The sequence below is a fragment of the Schistocerca gregaria genome, chromosome 4 (genome assembly GCF_023897955.1).
Source record: "Schistocerca gregaria isolate iqSchGreg1 chromosome 4, iqSchGreg1.2, whole genome shotgun sequence".
NCBI lineage: Eukaryota > Metazoa > Arthropoda > Insecta > Orthoptera > Acrididae > Schistocerca > Schistocerca gregaria.
Genome location: NC_064923.1, coordinates 95,733,141 through 95,752,233, shown reverse-complemented (window position 1 = coordinate 95,752,233; position 19,093 = coordinate 95,733,141). Strand labels below are relative to the sequence as shown.

The 19,093-nt window shown below is 46.9% G+C and overlaps 1 protein-coding gene and 1 non-coding gene across 2 annotated transcripts in view; one reads left to right on the top strand and one right to left on the bottom strand.

Annotated features, from left to right (window-relative positions):
• The window catches only part of LOC126267614 (SCY1-like protein 2), a 966,784-nt gene that overhangs the window by 373,032 nt on the left and 574,659 nt on the right, over positions 1–19,093 (top strand). The gene's annotated exons all lie outside the window — the stretch shown is intronic.
• On the bottom strand, positions 5,191–5,265 carry Trnat-ugu (transfer RNA threonine (anticodon UGU)). Its single transcript has one exon. It is a non-coding gene; the product is annotated as a tRNA-Thr (tRNA).

Below are 19,093 nucleotides of genomic sequence, written 5' to 3'. Positions count from 1 at the left end.
CAAGCATACAGCACAGAAAATTAGCTCGGTTTGGTGGCTGCATGTCGCCTCTTTTGTGGCAAAGAAAGGAAGCCGTGCCTTTGTTCTCGGAAACAGAAGCGTGGAAACTATGTTGCGTCATTAAGAATTCGGGGTGCCCGCGCGTCATGTTTCTGGGAACGCAGTCGTTACAGCATTAGCGGCAATTACATTTCCACCCCAGCAGGCAGACTTGTTTTGAGTATCGTCTGGCTCCCCCACCATGGCAGTGAGAAGGGCCTCGGAGCCACCGTAGGCAGAATTCTCGTTCGTTCTTCTTTGTCCGCAGTGGGCTGCGAGCGAAATAATCGAGTTTCTGCTTATTTTGGAAGCGAAGTAATACAGCGGTCTTCTAAAAGAATCATGTGAAAAGAAACACTTGCGTCATTACATTGAAGTACGATCGACAAGCTCTAAAAAGGACAGTTTCCCGCCATTCCCATCCCATGATGAGTAGGAAGGACGGCTGTTTGCCTCAGTGCGCATAGGTGTGTGTGTGTGTGTGTGTGTGTGTGTGTGTGTGTGTGTGTGTGTGCGTGTGTGCGTGTGTGCGTGTGTGTGTGTGTGTGTGCGTGCTTGCAGAAGGTGTTCCGTACTGACACGCGAATTCACAGAGTTTTGAGAGTAGCAATCTCTGCGATGTAGGACTCGTCTTTTGCAGTGTCCACCACTATAACTCCAGGGTATTTCTGTAACGTTGCATCAGTGTCGAAAAAAACCTTTGACAATTTTTAACGACTCATTTTCCTTATTTAATTTTATTTTAGGTATTTAGCTGTCAGCACTCGAGCGTCAAGTCGCGTCTGCTTACTTGCTGGACCCCGCTACAACTTTGAGTTGTCACAGACACCTAACCTAAACACATGAATATTCTAGGAATATGATGTATTAACAGTCTTGGTTATTGCTTTTAATCAAACTGGTACTCATTTAAGAATTACTTTAATGATTTCTATCTAGCAAAGCGTTTAACGTTTTCTAACAATTATCCAAACTGCACTGCACAAAAGAATTATGACGGCTGCCATACTACTTTGAGCAATATTTGAGGACTGGGTATGGTACCAAATAATATCTTCATCTTTCAGAAATTAAGTAAGCAACAAAATATCATTATATCTAACATCGTTACCACAGAAAGAACTCAAATGCCCTACAGGTCTCGGAAACAAAGCGGAAATACTCATTCACATCCTCAATCTGGGTGCTTTTCGCTGAACTTCGAGGGTTTCAGCAACGTGTATGCCCGCTGTGAGCGTTTATCACTGCCTGGCACCTACGTGCGCTGTGTTAGTCTGCAGAGATCACCGTGTGCTGTCCGTTCCCATTCTTCAATGACAGCCTATGAGTGTTCTTCGAAAGACTGTCGTGTAACAGGACGAACACATGTCAGTCATGTTCCACGTACGCACGATGGCGTTAGATCGAGACTTACCGCCGGCAACTCCAATACTTCAACATCCAGGCATCCCGAGAGATCACTGTTGACGCCCCCCAAATAGACCAAGGCGCTATAAGGAGTTCAGGGCCATCGCCGTATGAAGCAGCCACTACATGGTCCGATAGGATCTGTTCGATGTACTGCCTTGCGCCAAGGCGAATATGAGCAATTGCAAGGTCCATGTCGCTGTCAACAATGAAGCCTACCCACATCGTCGAACCTTGGACTTCTGTTGATTTCCTGGACAACATTTGGCAGGTACAGCTCGGCACGGGTCTCTGCGCACGAACATGCTTACCATCTTACATCAGAAGATATGTGGACTCGTGGCGGCAGTGACGAAGCTGCCAGTTCACATGGGAATGGTAGAACTTAAAGCGAGCTGCAAAGTGTGTTAGGCAGGACGTCTAGATCGTAAGCTAATTCACTACAGTGTGATCGGACACAACGGCTCCAGCGGCTTTCCCGAGACAGTCTTGCAGTGCTCTGGCCGTATCCGTAGGACGCCGCAAAGCAGAGATGGCCAGATATGTCTTCACATGACGAAGTAATGCGTCCGTGACCTTGTCCAACTCGCTTTGGCGGACACACGGAGAGACATTGGCATCTGCAGTAATACGACCGAAGGTCAATCCTTTTCGGGTCAAACAGACCGCCCTTGCAATTTACACTGCTTCAAGATATTGCATTGCGTGTGCTTGCTGGAATACAACGTCCACAAATGAAAACTGTCACATGTCTATCTCTTTAAAAAACACTGAGACATCAGTACTCCCCGTCTTCTAAGGGGTCACTTGACACTGCAATGCATAACTCAGTTAATAGATGGCGAATTATTTTGTTACCTACATTCACAGCGAAGATCTCAAACCTTGCAGTAAGAGCACATGTACCGCCCATATCAAAATAGATACTGGACGTTGATACACGTGTTACTGTTATTCTTTTGAACAGCGTTTTGCAAAGATTATCGCCATTTTCCGAAATATCTGCATCTACATACATCATAAGTCACCACATGGTGTATGACGGAGGGTAGAAGGTACGATTACTAGACATTGTTTTTCTTTTCCACGTGTAAATGAAATGAGAGGAAAACAACTTTCTATGTGCCTCCATACGCTTCAGCGGTATTGTGATTACCCGTCAATTTCTGTAAGCTTCCTTTGTTCAACATTATATATTACATATACACTCTTATTATGCAGGGGTCTGAAGATGGCATAATTAAATAACGAAACTGGTTGCCTTCACAATAAAATAAATACTATCTTAAAGTACACGGTTGTTGGTGAACACTCAACAACAAATTTATGTTACCTTGTGTTCGTGGTCCTTACGCAAATTGTATATTGGTGATAACAGAATCGCTCTTTAGGCAGCTGCAAATACTTCTTCTTTAAATTTTCTCAGTAGTGTTTCGCGAAAAGAGTGTCGTCTTCCCTCCAGAATTCCTCATTTGAGTTCACAAACAATTGCCGCAACACTCGCGTACGTTGAAAGTAACAACTCTAACAGCACACATGTAAATTACTTCGGTGCCTGCCTTTAATCCTATCTAATATGGATCCCAAACACTTCATTACTATTCAAGAAGGGATCACACAAGTGTGTTACGATCATTATCCAAAGCATAATGATCGCTGCCCACCGTGATATTGGACGCCATCTGGTGGCGTTGCGGTCACTTGACGCGGTAACAAAAGTGTTTAAGCGGAGCAGACACTGACGGGATATCACCTTGGCGAAGGTATGGGCTGCAAATTGAGAGGCCCATTGAGGTAAGCGACTTCGACGAACAGATTATTATTACGCAGAACCTGTGAAAGAAATCTCGAAAACGGCGAAGCTGGTCGATGTTCGTGCTGATGTCGTGAGCATGTATGGGAAGAGGTAGGACAGTGAATCTACCACTAGGTGACAAGACGCTAAATGGTTGAATGTCCACGTCTCTTCACAGAACTGGGATTCGTAGGCTTCATTGCAATGCAAAGTAGGATAGATGGTGATGTGTAACATATCTTCCAGAAGAGCACAATGCTGGTCCATGCACAAGCGTTTCGGATCATACCGTTCATCGTGCAGTGTTGAACGCTAAGCTCCAGAGCAGACCACCACTATGTGTTCACATATTGACGCTACGACATCGTCAAATGGTTAAAATGGCTCTGAGCACTAGAACTTAGAACTACTTAAACCTAACTAACCTAAGGACACCACACAACACCCAGTCATCACGAGGCAGAGAAAATCCCTGACCCCGCCGGGAATCGAACCCGGGCGCGGGAAGCGAGAACGCTACCGCACGACCACGAGCTGCGGACCAACATCGTCAGTAAAGATTTCAGTGGGCATCATCGGGATTCGATAGTCAGTTATGAAAACGTTTCGATTCTTCGGGCGAATCACATTTTTTCCACACTAGATGGCTGATCGTCTCCACAAACACCTTCATTGAGGTGAACGGGGGCTCCGAACATGTAGCGCGCCACGGACTCAGCTGGAGGGAGCAGTATTATACTATAGAAGACACTCTCCTGTGCTTGCATGGGGCCTGTGGTTGTAATCGAAGATACACTGACAGCTGCGAACCACCTTCATCCCTTCACGTGTGATGTCTTCCTCGACGGCGATGTCATCTTTCAGCACTATAATTGTCCGTGTCTCTGCAGCAGGACCGTGCTGCAGCGGTTTGAGGAGCATCTTTGAAATCACACTGATGTCTCGGCGACCAAACTCGCCTGATGTAAATCCTACGGAAACCATCTGGGTCACTATCGGGCGCCATCGCCACTTACGCAGATCTGCGGCCCGTTATTTACGCGAATTGTATGAGCTGTGCCCAGACATCTAATGCCGCTTACCTCCTCAAACCTATCAACCAAGTGTCTGAAGGACACAAGCAAAATCAGTGATATATTTCGTTCCGAAGACGGACAAACAAGCTATTAAACAGTTGTCCATCTACATCTACATGGATACTCGCAAATCAAATTTATATGCCTGACAGAGGGTTCATCGAACCACCTTCACAATTCTCTATTATTCCAATCTCGTATAGCGCGCAGAAAAATCGAACACCTATAACTTTCCGTGTGAGCTCTGATTTCCCTTATTTCATTATGGTGATCGTTTCTCCCGATGTAGATCGGCGTCGACAAAATATTTTCGCATTCGGAGGAGAAAGTTGGTGATTGAAATTTCGTGAGAAGATCCTACCGCAACGAAAAAGTCTTTGTTTCAATGATGTCCAAATCTTGCATCATTTCAGTGACACTCTCCTATTTTGGGATACAACAAAACGTGCTGCCCTTCTTTGAACTTTCTCGATGTACTCTGTGAAACCTTTCTGGTAAAAATCCCTCACCGCGCAATATTGACACGTGCATTAATAAAATGGAAAAGGTTCCCTATAACACCCCACAGTTCAGGAACACACTCAGTGGCACCCGTTCACCTGTGTTGAGCACTTTAAATATGCTGTGACGTAAGTATTCCCTACTGCTCGTGCAAGATGACGCATACGTTCAACTCTATCGTCGGGCCACGAACATTATACGCTGCTTGATCATAAAAAAGGGAAAAAATGCCGGATGTCAATTAACTTCCAACACGTACGCTCTATCGGTAGAGTTGCAATAATAGAACATTAGTGTGAAATGATAATTAAATCAGGACCTTAAGCTGTCGACAGGCGTTGATATACATCAACGGGAACAGTTGAAAATGTGTGCCCCGACCGGGACTCGAACCCGGGATCTCCTGCTTACATGGCAGACGCTCTATCCACCTGAGCTACCGAGGGCACAGAGGATAGTGCCACTACAGGGATTTATCCCTTGCACGCTTCCCGTGAGACCCACATTCGCAACATAATGTCCACACACTACATTCGTAGTGCCTCTGCCCATTACACTCGTTACTCGCGTCAGACAATCTTACCGAGCCCCGTAAGAGTTCGAGCAATTGCGTGTGCATCCGCACAGAAGGAGGTCAATGGCCGGTTATCATTAACTATATGAAGAGGGCATCTGTTCTTTCGGACATGTATATATACCATCTTTATATTCATATAGAGCATTAGTGTTGTTCACTTACAGTCTGGAACCGCGTGACCGCTACGGTCGCAGGTTCGAATCCTGCCTCGGGCATGGATGTGTGTGGTGTCCTTAGGTTAGTTAGGTTTAAGTAGTTCTAAGTTCTAGTGGACTGATGGCCTCAGAAGTTAAGTCCAATAGTGCTCAGAGCCATCTGAACCATTTTGTTGTTCACGTATAGTATACCAATAGTAGCGTGCTGGAAAGTGATGGACCCCGACAGCCATTAGGATGGAACATCAAGAATGAACTAACGAAATCATGTGATTCTTCTGGTCACTGGGCGGTATTGCAAACTGAGTCCGCCAATGACAACGCCGCGAGAGGAGAAAATTTCCAGGAACGGTGGAGCTGAGAGATGGATGACGTGTGCAGGGGCAGACAACGCGACGATCGTACCTCGGTCCTGCCGCAAAGTCGCGGATTCCAATGTACATAGCTACTCGCGCCGCACAGCTTAGAAGCGACGCGTCGTACCGACGCAGCGCCTGCCGCCGACACCACTACACGAAGAATGGTCACGAATAGTGGCGAGACGACGTCTTCCCACCTCCCTCCCCTCAACAACTGAGTCATGTCCACGTCCAGTCAGAGTGGTCCTGAGATTTCTAGATTTTTGTTTTATATAAATACATTTCGTTCGTGTTTTAAGCATCAAAGCAATATGTTCTATTCATACGTCATCTTCTCAACAAGACAACATTTTGTTTTTGCTTTCATTTAATTACTGATGTCACGTAATTGTTGGTTCCCAGTGTGGAGCGATTTCATTGCTAATTTACATGCTATATGGTACCACAAACAGATTCCCCAGCTAACTACAATAAGGGGATGCAGTTAGTAATACCGCATATCGTGAGAACACTGGTATCAGTCTGTAAATGCGGTTGTGACTGCCGGGTTTCAGCTTTCAGAACCGGCTTTTCCATGAAACACGTTACCGCACTTGAACAATGTTTAGTTTATGAGATTGCTACGTGCTTTTTAAAATGTTGGTTATTGCGGACGAAGCGATTTCATTACTAATCGAAGACAGGCAAACCTTATCTTTATAGGAGGAAATAAATGAGGATACATTTACTGAAACGTAAAAACAAAACGGATTGGGAAACGTCCCTACATTTTGTACAACACGCTAATCATGAACTTCAACTTCTTATAGTGAAAAAGGCTTTCGTACATAAGCAGTGCCTTGTAACAAAACATTCGCTGATTACGCTAGCAGAAAAACGAATGTGTATATTTTCTAACATTACAACTCTACAAAATGTTTGAGTGCAATAATCTTGCAACAGTTATCTTCCCCCCCCCCCCCCCCCCCCCCCACACACACACACTTTTTCCTCAACTCGCTTGTTATGGGTCCATATAACACAACCATTTCTTTGCAAAAACAGACATAATGTCTTATGGGACAACAGCAATCAGTGAAATTATAATGTTACTTAAAAACCGTCTTGATTGCAAATATTTTTATTCATATGACCGGTTTCGGTTCATTCAGAACCATCTTCAGATCTGATATTTCAGTTACAAGAGTAACCCGTCCAAATCCAGCAGTTTTCACATGCTACGTCACATAAATGTGAAAACTGCTGGATTTGGACGGGTTACTCTTGTAACTGAAATATCAGATCTGAAGATGGTTCTGAATGAACCGAAACCGGTCATATGAATAAAAATATTTGCAATCAAGACGGTTTTTAAGTAACATTAGAACCATTTCTGATATATGAAGTGGCATTGATAAGGTGTTGAAACATCTCATCTTGTACCAGGTGGTTATACACTGAAGCGCCTAAGAAACTGGTATAGGCATGCGTATTCAAATACAGAGATATGTAAACAGGCAGAATACGGAGCTGCGGTTGGCAACACCTAAAATGAGAAGTGTGTGGCGCAGTTGCCCGCATCTCGTGGTCGTGCGGTAGCGTTCTCGCTTCCCACGCCCGCGTTCCCGGGTTCGATTCCCGGCGGGGTTAGGGATTTTCTCTCGCTCGTGATGGCTGGGTGTTGTGTGATGTCCTTAGGTTAGTTAGGTTTAATTAGTTCCAAGTTCTAGGGTACTGGTGATCAGATGTTAAGTCCCATAGTGCTCAGAGCCATTTGAACCTTTTTTTTTTTTTTTTTTGTGGCGCGGTTGTTAAATCGGTTACTGCTGCTACAATGGCAGGTTATTTAGATTTAAGTGAGTTTGAACGCGGTCTTACAGTCGGCGCACGAGCAATGGGACACAGCATCTCCGAGGTAGAAGTGAAGGGGGATTTTCCCGTACGACCCTTTCACGAGTGTGCCGTGAATATTAGGAATCCGGTAAAACATCAAATCTCCGACATCGGTGCGGCCGGAAAAATGTCCTGCAAGAACGGGACCAACGACGACTGAAGAGAATCGTTCAACGTGATAGTAGTTCAACCCTTCTGCAAATTGCTGTAGATTTCACTGCTGCGCCATCAACAAGTGTCAGTGTGCGAACCATTAAATGAAACATCTTCGATATGGGCGTTCGGAGCCGCGGGTCCACTCAAGTACCCTTGATGACTGCACTACACACAGCTTTACGCATCTCCTGGGCCCGCCAACACTGACATTGGACTGTTGATGACTGGAAACATGTTGCGTGATCGGAAGAGTCTCATCTCACATTGTATTGAGCGGATGGACATGTACAGGTATGGAGACAACCACATAAATCCTTGTATCCTGCACGTCAGAAGGGTCCTGTTCAGGTTGGTGCAGGCTCTGTAGTGGGGTGTGCAGCTGGAGTGATATGGGACCCCCAATGCGTCTAGATACGACTCTAGCAGGTGACACGTGCGTAAGCGTCCCTATCTGATCACCTTTATCCATCCATGTTCATCGTGAATTCCGACGGACTTGGGCAATTCCAACAGAACAATCCGACACCCCACACGTGCAGAGTAGCTATAGAGTGTCTCCAAGATCACTCTTCTAAGTTTAAACACTTCCGCTGGGCACCCAAAGCCCCAGAGATGAACATTATTGAGCATATTTGGGATGCATTGCTACGTGCTGTTCAGAAGAGATCTCCACCCCGTCGTATTCTTACGGGCAGCCCTGGAGGATTGATTGTGTCTATTCCCTCCATAACTACGAGGTGCATTCAAGTTCTAAGGCCTCCGATTTTTTTTTTCTCCGGACTGGAAAGAGATAGAAACATGCGCATTGTTTTAAAACGAGGCCGTGTTCATTGTCAATACGTCCCAGAGGTGGCAGCACCGTACGGCAGATGGAATTTTACCGCCAGCTGCGAGAATGAGAACTGTTTTAAATACTTTTTCCTTACTTGAACAGCGTGCAATCATTCGTTTTCTGAATTTGCGTGGTGTGAAACCAACTGAAATTCATCGACAGTTGCAGGAGACATGTGGTGATAGAGTTATGGATGCGTCGAAAGTGCGTTCGTGGGTGCGACAGTTTAATGAAGGCAGAACACCGCGTGACAACAAACCGAAACAACCTCGGGCTCGCACAAGCCGGTCTGACGACATGATCGAGAAAGTGGAGAGAATTGTTTTGGGGGATCGCCGAATGACTGCTGAATAGATCGCCTCCATAGTTGGCATTTCTGTGTGTTCTGTGCACACAATCCTACATGATGACCTGAAAATGCGAAAATGTCATCCAGGAGGGTGCCACGAATGCTGACGGACGACCACATGGCTGCCCGTGTGGCATGTTGCCAAGCAATGTTGACGCACAACGACAGCATTAATGGGACTTCCTTTTCGTCGGTTGTAACAATGGATGAGACGTGGATGCCATTTTTCAATTCAAAAACAAAGCGCCAGTCAGCTCAATGGAAGCACACAGATTCACCGCCACCAAAAAAATTTCGGGTAACTGCCAGTGCTGAAAAAATGATGGTATCCATCACGTTCTGGGACAGCGAGGGCGTAATCCTTACCCATTGCATTCCAAAGGGCACTACGGTAACAGGTGCATCCTACGAAAACTGTTTTGAAAAACAAATTCCTTCCTGCACTGCAACAAAAACGTCCGGGAAGAGCTGCGCGTGTGCTGTTTCACCAAGACAACGCACCCGCACATCGAGCTAACGTTACGCAACAGTTTCTTCGTGATAACAACTCTGAAGTGATTCCTCATGCTCCCTACTCACCTGACCTGGCTCCTAGTGACTTTTGGCTTTTTCCAACAATGAAAGACACTCTCCGTGGCCGCACATTCACCAGCCGTGCTGCTATCGCCTCAGCGATTTTCCAGTGGTCAAAACAGACTCCTAAAGAACCCTTCGCCGCTGACATGGAATCATGGCGTCAGCGTTGTGAAAAATGTGTACGTCTGCAGGGGGATTACGTCGAGAAGTAAAGCCAGTTTCATCGATTTCGGGTGAGTAGTTAATTAGAAAAAAAAATCTGAGGCCTTAGAACTTGAATGCACCTCGTACTTCAGACAGTAGTCGAGTCCATGCCACGTAGTCTTGCGGCATTTCTTGCCTGCTAGCTGGAACCCTACATGTTATTAGGCCGGTATGCCAGTTTCTCTGCCTCTTCAGTGTAATTAATGTGCACCCGTTCACAGAGGTGCAGTGTGGGTGTAATTGTCTTTTAGCAGCGAAACTTTGTAGATATTCTAATGCGCTAACGCGTAACCTACACTCCTGGAAATTGAAATAATAACACCGTGAATTCATTGTCCCAGGAAGGGGAAACTTTATTGGCACATTCCTGGGTCAGATACATCACATGTTCACACTCACAGAACCACAGGCACATAGACACAGGCAGCAGAGCATGCACAATGTCGCCACTAGTACAGTGTATATCCACCATTTGCAGCATTCCAGGTTGCTATTCTCCCATGGAGACGATCGTAGAGATGCTGGATGTAGTCCAGTGGAACGGCTTGCCATGCCATTTCTACCTGGCGCCTCAGTTGGACCAGCGTTCGTGCTGGACGTGCAGACCGCGTGAGACGACGCTTCATCCAGTCCCAAACATGCTCAATGGGGGACAGATCCGGAGATCTTGCTGGCCAGGGTAGTTGACTTACACCTTCTAGAGCACGTTGGGTGGCACTGGATACATGCGGACGTGCATTGTCCTGTTGGAACAGCAAGTTCCCTTGCCGGTCTAGGAATGGTAGAACGATGGGTTCGATGACGGTTTGGATGTACCGTGCACTATTCAGTGTCCCCTCGACGATCACCAGAGGTATACAGCCAGTGTAGGAGATCGCTTCCCACACCATGATGCCGGGTGTTGGCCCTGTGTGCCTCGGTCGTATGCAGTCTTGATTGTGGCGCTCACCTGCACGGCGCAAAACACGCATACGACCATCATTGGCACCAAGGCAGAAGCGACTCTCATCGCTGAAGACGACACGTCTCCATTCGTCCCTCCATTCACGCCTGTCGCGACACCACTGGAGGCGGGCTGCACGACGTTGGGGCGTGAGCGGAAGACGGCCTAACGGTGTGCGGGACCGTAGCCCAGCTTCATGGAGACGGTTGCGAATGGTCCTCGCCGATACCCCAGGAGCAACAGTGTCCCTAATTTGCTGGGATGTGGCGGTGCGGTCCCCTACGGCACTGAGTAGGATCCTACGGTCTTGGCGTGCATCGGTGCGTCGCTGCGGTCCGGTCCCAGGTCGACGGGCACGTGCACCTTCCGCCGACCACTGGCGACAACATCGATGTACTGTGGAGACCTCACGCCCCACGTGTTGAGCAATTCGGCGGTACGTCCACCCGGCCTCCCGCATGCCCACTATACGCCCTCGCTCAAAGTCCGTCAACTGCACATACGGTTCACGTCCACGCTGTCGCGGCATGCTACCAGTGTTAAAGACTGCGATGGAGCTCCGTATGCCTCGGCAAACTGGCTGACACTGACGGCGGCGGTGCACAAATGCTGAGCAGCTAGCGCCAATCGACGGCCAACACCGCGGTTCCTGGTGTGTCCGCTGTGCCGTGCGTGTGATCATTGCTTGTACAGCCCTCTCGCAGTGTCCGGAGCAAGTATGGTGGGTCTGACACACCGGTGTCAATGTGTTCTTTTTTCCATTTCCAGGAGTGTATTTACACTGTAGAAACATTAGTTCCACTTCTTGCCACGAGGTGTGTATGGAAGAAAGACGTATAGAAATGTTTCTTCATGAAATGGATTAGCAACGGGACCTGGACAGTAAAAGTGAAACAAGTGAGAAGGACCTAATGTTGATATTCTAAACCGCCGTTTACAAAACTAGCATCGGAGACACGAGACGCTGCATCCGTAAAACGACATGATCAACATTTGCTCACAGCAGTTCCGGTGGAATCGGAGCAGCGTATCCCTGTATAGCGACTGTCCTTCAGATCAGGTGGAGACCGAACCTGTTCCTGGTAAACGCGTTCTTTCGGATACCTCTAGAGCCAGAAGTCGCATGGATTCCGATCAGGTGTTCTTGCAGACCACGCAGCTCGAAAACCCTTCGTTCTTTGAAAGTTTCAGCAAGCAGTTGTTTCACTCGGTGAGCAAAATGAGATGTTGCCCCATCCACATCTACATGACTACTCTGCAATTCACATTTAAGTGCCTGGCAGAGGGTTCATCGAACCACAATCATACTATCTCTCTACTATTCCACTCCCGAATAGCGAGCGGGAAAAACGAACACCTAAACCTTTCTGTTCGAGCTCTGATTTCTCTTATTTTATTTTGATGATCATTCCTACCTATGTAGGTTGGGCTCAACAAAATATTTTCGCATTCGGAAGAGAAAGTTGGTGACTGAAATTTCGTAAAAAGCTCTCGCCGCGACGAAAAACGTCTATGCTGTAATGACTTCCATCCCAACTCGTGTATCATATCTGCCTCACTCTCTCCCCTATAACGCGATAATACAAAACGAGCTGCCCTTCTTTGCACCCTCTCGATGTCCTCCGTCAATCCCACCTGGTAAGGATCCCACACCGCGCAGCAATATTCTAACAGAGGACGAACGAGTGTAGTGTAAGCTGTCTCTTTAGTGGACTTGTTGCATCTTCTAAGTGTCCTGCCAATGAAACGCAACCTTTGGCTCGCCTTCCCGACAATATTATCTACGTGGTCCTTCCAACTGAAGTTGTTCGTAATTTTAACACCCAGGTACTTAGTTGAATTGACAGCCTTGAGAATTGTACTATTTATCGAGTAATCGAATTCCAACGGATTTCTTTTGGAACTCATGTGGATCATCTCACACTTTTCGTTATTTAGCGTCAACTGCCACCTGACACACCATACAGCAATCTTTTCTAAATCGCTTTGCAGCTGATACTGGTCTTCGGATGACCTTACTAGACGGTAAATTACAGCATCATCTGCGAACAACCTAAGAGAACTGCTCAGATTGTCACCCAGGTCATTTATATATATCAGGAACAGTAGAGGTCCCAGGACGCTTCCCTGGGGAACACCTGATATCACTTCAGTTTTACTCGATGATTTGCCGTCTATTACTACGAACTGCGACCTTTCTGATAGGAAATCACGAATCCAGTCGCACAACTGAGACGATACCCCATAGCTCCGCAGCTTGATTAGAAGTCGCTTGTGAGGAACGGTGTCAAAAGCTTTCCGGAAATCTAGAAATACGGAAACAACTTGAGATCCCCTGTCGATAGCGGCCATTACTTCGTGCGAATAAAGAGCAAGCTGCGTTGCACAAAAGCGATGTTTTCTGAAGCCATGCTGATTACGTGTCAATAGATCGTTCCCTTCGAGATGATTCATAATGTTTGAATACAGTATATGCTCCAAAACCCTACTGCAAACCGACGTCAATGATATAGGTCTGTAGTTAAATGGATTACTCCTACTACCCTTCTTGAACACTGGTGCGACCTGCGCAATTTTCCAATCTGTAGGTACAGATCTATCGGTGAGCTAGCGGTTGTATATGAGTGCTAAGTAGGGAGCTATAGTATCAGCGTAATCTGAAAGGAACCTAATCGGTATACAATCTGGACCTGAAGACTTGCCCGTATCAAGCGATTTGAGTTGCTTCGCAACCCCTAAGGTATCTACTTCTAAGAAACTCATGCTAGCAGATGTTCGTGTTTCAAATTCTGGAATATTCCATTCGTCTTCCCTGGTGAAGGAATTTCGGAAAACTGCGTTCAATAACTCCGCTTTAGCGGCACAGTCGTCGATAACAGTACCATCGGCACTGCGCAGCGAAGGTATTGACTGCGTCTTGCCGCTTGTGTACTTTACATACGACCAGAATTTCTTCGGATTTTCTACCAAATTTCGAGACAATGTTTCGTTGTGGAACCTATTAAAGGCATCTCGCATCGAAGTACGTGCCAAATTTCGCGCGTCTGTAAATTTTAGCCCATCTTCGGGATTTCGCGTTCTTCTGAACTTCGCATGCTTTTTCCGTTGCCTCTGCAACAGCGTTCGGACCTTTTTTGTGTACCACGGGGGATCCGTTCCATCTCTTACCAATTTATGAGGTATGAATATCTCAATTGCTGTTGCTACTATATCTTTGAATTTGAGCCACATCTCGTCTACATTCGCATAGTCAGTTCGGAAGGAATGGAAATTGTCTTTTAGGAAGGCTTCTAGTGGCACTTTATCCGCTTTTTTAAATAAAATTATTTTGTGTTTGTTTCTGATGGATTTGGAAGAAATGGTATTGAGCCTAGCTACAATGACCTTGTGATCACTAATCCCTGTATCAGTCATGATGCTCTCTATCAGCTCTGGATTGTTTGTGGCCAAGAGGTCAAGTGTGTTTTCGCAACCATTTACAATTCGCGTGGGTTCGTGGACTAACTGCTCTAAATAATTTTCGGAGAATGCATTTAGGACAATCTCGGAAGACGTTTTCTGCCTACCACCGGTTTTGAACAAGTATTTTTGCCAACATACCGAGGGTAGGTTGAAGTCCCCACCAACTATAACCGTATGAGTGGGGTATTTATTTGTTACGAGACTCAAACTTTCTCTGAACTGTTCCGCAACTGTATCATCGGAGTCTGGGGGTCGGTAGAAGGAGCCAATTATTAACTTAATTCGGCTGTTAAGTATAACCTCCACCCACACCAATTCGCACGGAGTATCTACTTCGACTTCACTACAAGATAAACCACTACTGACAGACACCAACACTCCACCACCAATTCTGCCTAATCTATCTTTCCTGAACACCGTCTGAGACTTCGTAAAAATTTCTGCAGAACTTATTTCAGGCTTTAGCCAGCTTTCTGTACCTATAACGATATCAGCTTCTGTGCTTTCTATTAGCGCTTGAAGCTCAGGGACTTTTCCAGCGCGACTACAACAGTTTACAACTATAATTCCGACTGTTCCTTGATCCAACCACGTCCTGTAATTGCCAAGCACCCTTTGACATTGCAGCCCATCCCGCACTTTCCCGAGGCCTTCTAACCTAAAAAACCGCCCAGTCCACGCCACACAGCCTCCGCTATCCGTGTAGCCGCCAGCTGAGTGTAGTGAACTCCTGACCTATTCAGCGGAACCCGAAACCCCACCACCCTATGGCGCAAGTCAAGGAATCTGCAGCCAATACGGTCGCAAAACCGTCTGAGCCTCTGATTCAGACCCTCCACCCGGCTCTGCACCAAAGGTCCGCAGTCGGTTCTGTCAACGATGCTGCAGATGGTGAGCTCTGCCTTCATCTCGTAAGCAAGACCGGCAGCCTTCACCAAATCAGATAGCCGCTGGAATCCAGAGAGAATTTCCTCAGATCCAAAGCGACACACGTCATTAGTGCCGACATGTGCCACCACCTGCAGCTGGCTGCACCCTGTGCTCTTCATGGCATCCGGAAGGACCCTTTCCGCATCAGGAATGACTCCTCCCGGAATGCACACGGAGTGCACACTGGATTTCTTCCCCTCCTTAGCCGCCATATCCCTAAGGGGCCCCATTACGCGCCTAACATTGGAGCTCCCAACTACCAGTAAGCCCACCCTCTGCGATTGCCCGGACCTTGAAGGCTGAGAATGATCCTCTGAAACAGGGCAGGCGGCTGCATCTGGCTCAGCCAGAGACAGTGCCTGAAACCGGTTTGTCAGACGCACCGGGGAGGCTTTCTGATCAGCCTCCGGGGACGCCTTTCGCTGCCTGCCACGCCTTGGAACGACCTCCCAATCAACCACAGGCGAGGGCTCAGCCCCACTGCGGGCAGCAACCGGGGCAACCACAGCGGCAGACCGATCTGGGGACAGACGGGATGAGGTTGACATCCCCGTGATACCCGAGTCCGGCTCCCCACAGTGGTGCCCATTGGCAACAGCCTCAAGCTGCGCGACCGAAGTCAGCGCCGATTGCAGCTGTGAGCGAAGGGATGCCAAGTCAGCCCTCATCCGAACACAGCAATCGCAGTCCCTGTCCATTCTAATTGATGTTTAACAACAGTTACTGAAACACGAGTCCGTGCCTAGATAACGCAAGCGGAACACACAAAGAATGTATCAACTAACCTGTACAAATGCCTAACGACTGCGCTACAATCTGCTGAATTTACGATTACAGTAACTAAAACTCGAAATTGCACCTCCTATACGAAACTCACACGCAATTTAAATAAGAATCTACGAAGTAAACACTAAAGCGCGATGCTACAACTGTCAAATACTATAATACGCCCGAAATATATGAATTAAACAATGCAAGTACCCAAAAACACGCAAAGAAATTAATTAAACTATCTAACAAATAAGTAAGCTAGGGTTATACGACTTGCTGCAGCAGCTGCTTATCCAACGGCGGCAGGGAGCACACTGACTGGCCAACCGACACTGGCCGTTCACAACAAAAACAGAAGACAGACGACTACACGAATTTGCACTATTCAGGTACTAAGGCGCGATGCTACAACCCTCAAATACTATAATACGCCCGAAATGCAATCATGCGTAAAGGTTTCGACTCAGTTCCGCTTTTCCATAGCAGGAATCACATAATGTACAAAGAGGTCTCGGTATCGTAGAGAGGTAACGGTACATATGACTGGCCCTCTGTGTGTATTTACTTCAAAGAAAAACGGACCGAGAATGAAACCGCCTGTGACTTCACATCACACAGCCACATTCGACGACTCCCGTGGTTCTTCGTGCACAACACGCAGTTTAAGAGTACCCCAAATTCAGCACCTCTGTGTATTCGTTGCTCCCTGTAGTGCAAAAATGTGCCTCGTCACTCCAAGAACATTGCCCAGCCACGTGATCAACTTCAACCCATGCAAGAAACTGAAGATCAAATTCAGAATGATGCTGCGGCTCATGAGCATTCAGTTGCTGCGCCGTCTGGGCCTTGCACGGGAACCAGTGTCAAATAGAACCGCTAAACTTTCCATACTGTTGACCGTGGGATGGACAATTCTCGTGACTGCCACTGCCCGGGAACGGGCTGCGTGGTCAGATACAGTGACAGCAACCTCGTCAAATAATTTCCATCGAGAAAGGACGCCTTTCTCTTTCAGGTGCCACACCAAGCTCATCTGAGTTCTCGAGTTTGATTATCATCTTCTTTAAACCACTTGCCGGCCGCGGTGGTCTCCCGGTTCTAGGCGCGCAGTCCGGAACCGTGCGACTGCTACGGTCGCAGGTTCGAATCCTGCCTCGGGCATGGATGTGTGTGATGTCCTTAGGTTAGTTAGGTTTAAGTAGTTCTAAGTTCTAGGGGACTGATGACCACAGCAGTTGAGTCCCATAGTGCTCAGAGCCATTTGAACCATTTTTAAACCACTTAATGATATCATGTCTCTTCCCAGACGTTTCACTCGGAAACACTGCAACTGCTGCCGTTCGCATAAAAAAGTTACACTAGTAGCGCACGGCCTCTCTTCTCGAAGCCGAATTGCTCACTCACTTCATGGCTTGTTAAACGGCAGCGTGGATCGTATACCGTCAGACAGATGGTTTTCATCCCCAGATTGGCACCTGAATGCCGAAACTGGAACTAATCTTTCTTTCCGGCGTAAATCGGTTCGCTTTAACGCATTAGCAGATGTCTCGTTGACATAGTATAATTACAGCCCACACTGCATGCCTAGAGTAGCTGCAGTTTAATTATGAGCGCCCTGTACAATCTGCTTTACTTCCTCCTTGTCACTGAGGTATCTAAGGAGTTAATACATTTTGAAAATTTTTGAAATTTTTTTGACGATACTTATAACCTCACTTCGTCGCTCTGATGAAATTGGAACCGCAAATGTTTTTACACCATTCGCGTGGCCAGCCGCTGAGGCCGAGCGGTTCTAAGTGCTTCAGTCCGGAACCGTGCGACTGCTCCGGTCGTAGGTTCGAATCCTGCCTCGGGCATGGGTGTGTGTGATGTCCTTAGGTTACTTACGTTTAAGTAGTTGTAAGTCTAGGGGACTGTTGACCTTAGATGTTAAGTCCCATAGTGCTTAGAGCCATTTGAACCATTTTTGAACAATTCGCGTAACACAACTGATGATCTGGAAACCAATTTTGAATTCGGTTAGCAAAATCGGCAAGACAGCGAAGAACGGTATCTAAAATTCTATTTTCATCTGTTGGTTGATTCAGGGGAGGGTTCCAAACAGCGAGGTCATCAGTCCTATCGGATTAGGGAAGATGGGGAAGGAAGGCGGACGTGCCCTTTCGAAGGAACCATCCCGACATTTGCCTGAAGCGATTGAGGGAAATGACGGAAAAGATAAACGAGGATTTCCAGGCGCGGGTTTGAACCGTGGTCCTCCCGAATGCGAGTCCACTGTGCTAGGCACCGTCTCACCTCGCTCGGTCGATTTTCGTCGATCGGAAGTTGTGTGGTACGTACACTTCGTGTCTGCGAACACATGCGGCACATTTCGTGTTTTCTTATAATTACGGACAATAATTTACTGCCACATCACGCTTCTGGGCATCGTAATTCAACATAACGTGTAGAAGACTATGGGAGAAGGATTTCTCTCCACCAAGAACTCATCCAGTTTTGCCCACAACTGCTTCAAGGTGAAAAGACCGATTTTCGATACAGCTCTTCAAGCATGTAGCATCGAATACGGCACGTTCCTCAAAAAAATGTGACAGCTAGGAGTATCATCTGTTAACTCTTTAGCTCTTGTGACACAACAAGCTCGAAATTCTGAAAAGAAATAGAAGTAAGCTATAAGGAAAGATGTGTACAAGATCAAGCGGGAACAATAACAAAGAAGAATGAAAATTTCACTCTACAGCGGAGTGTGCGCTGATATGAAACTTCCTGGAAGATTAAAACTGTGTGCCCGACCGAGACTCAATGTCGGGACCTTTTCCTTTCGCCGGCAAGTGCTCTACCATTTTTTTTCTCCTCAATCTCATTTTGTTAGCTTTCGTTCGTTGCATCTGCTCGGGGCGGACGTCGTAAGACATCCGTTTCTGTTCGTTGCTGATCGATTAACTCAATTTTTTTTATTATTATTACTGAGGGCTACTAATTCTCTGACTGAACACGCTGAGCTACCGTGCTGGCAACCATCTGCGCTACCGAAGCACGACTCACGCCCGGCCCTCACAGCTTCACTTCTGCCAGTACCTCGTCTCCTA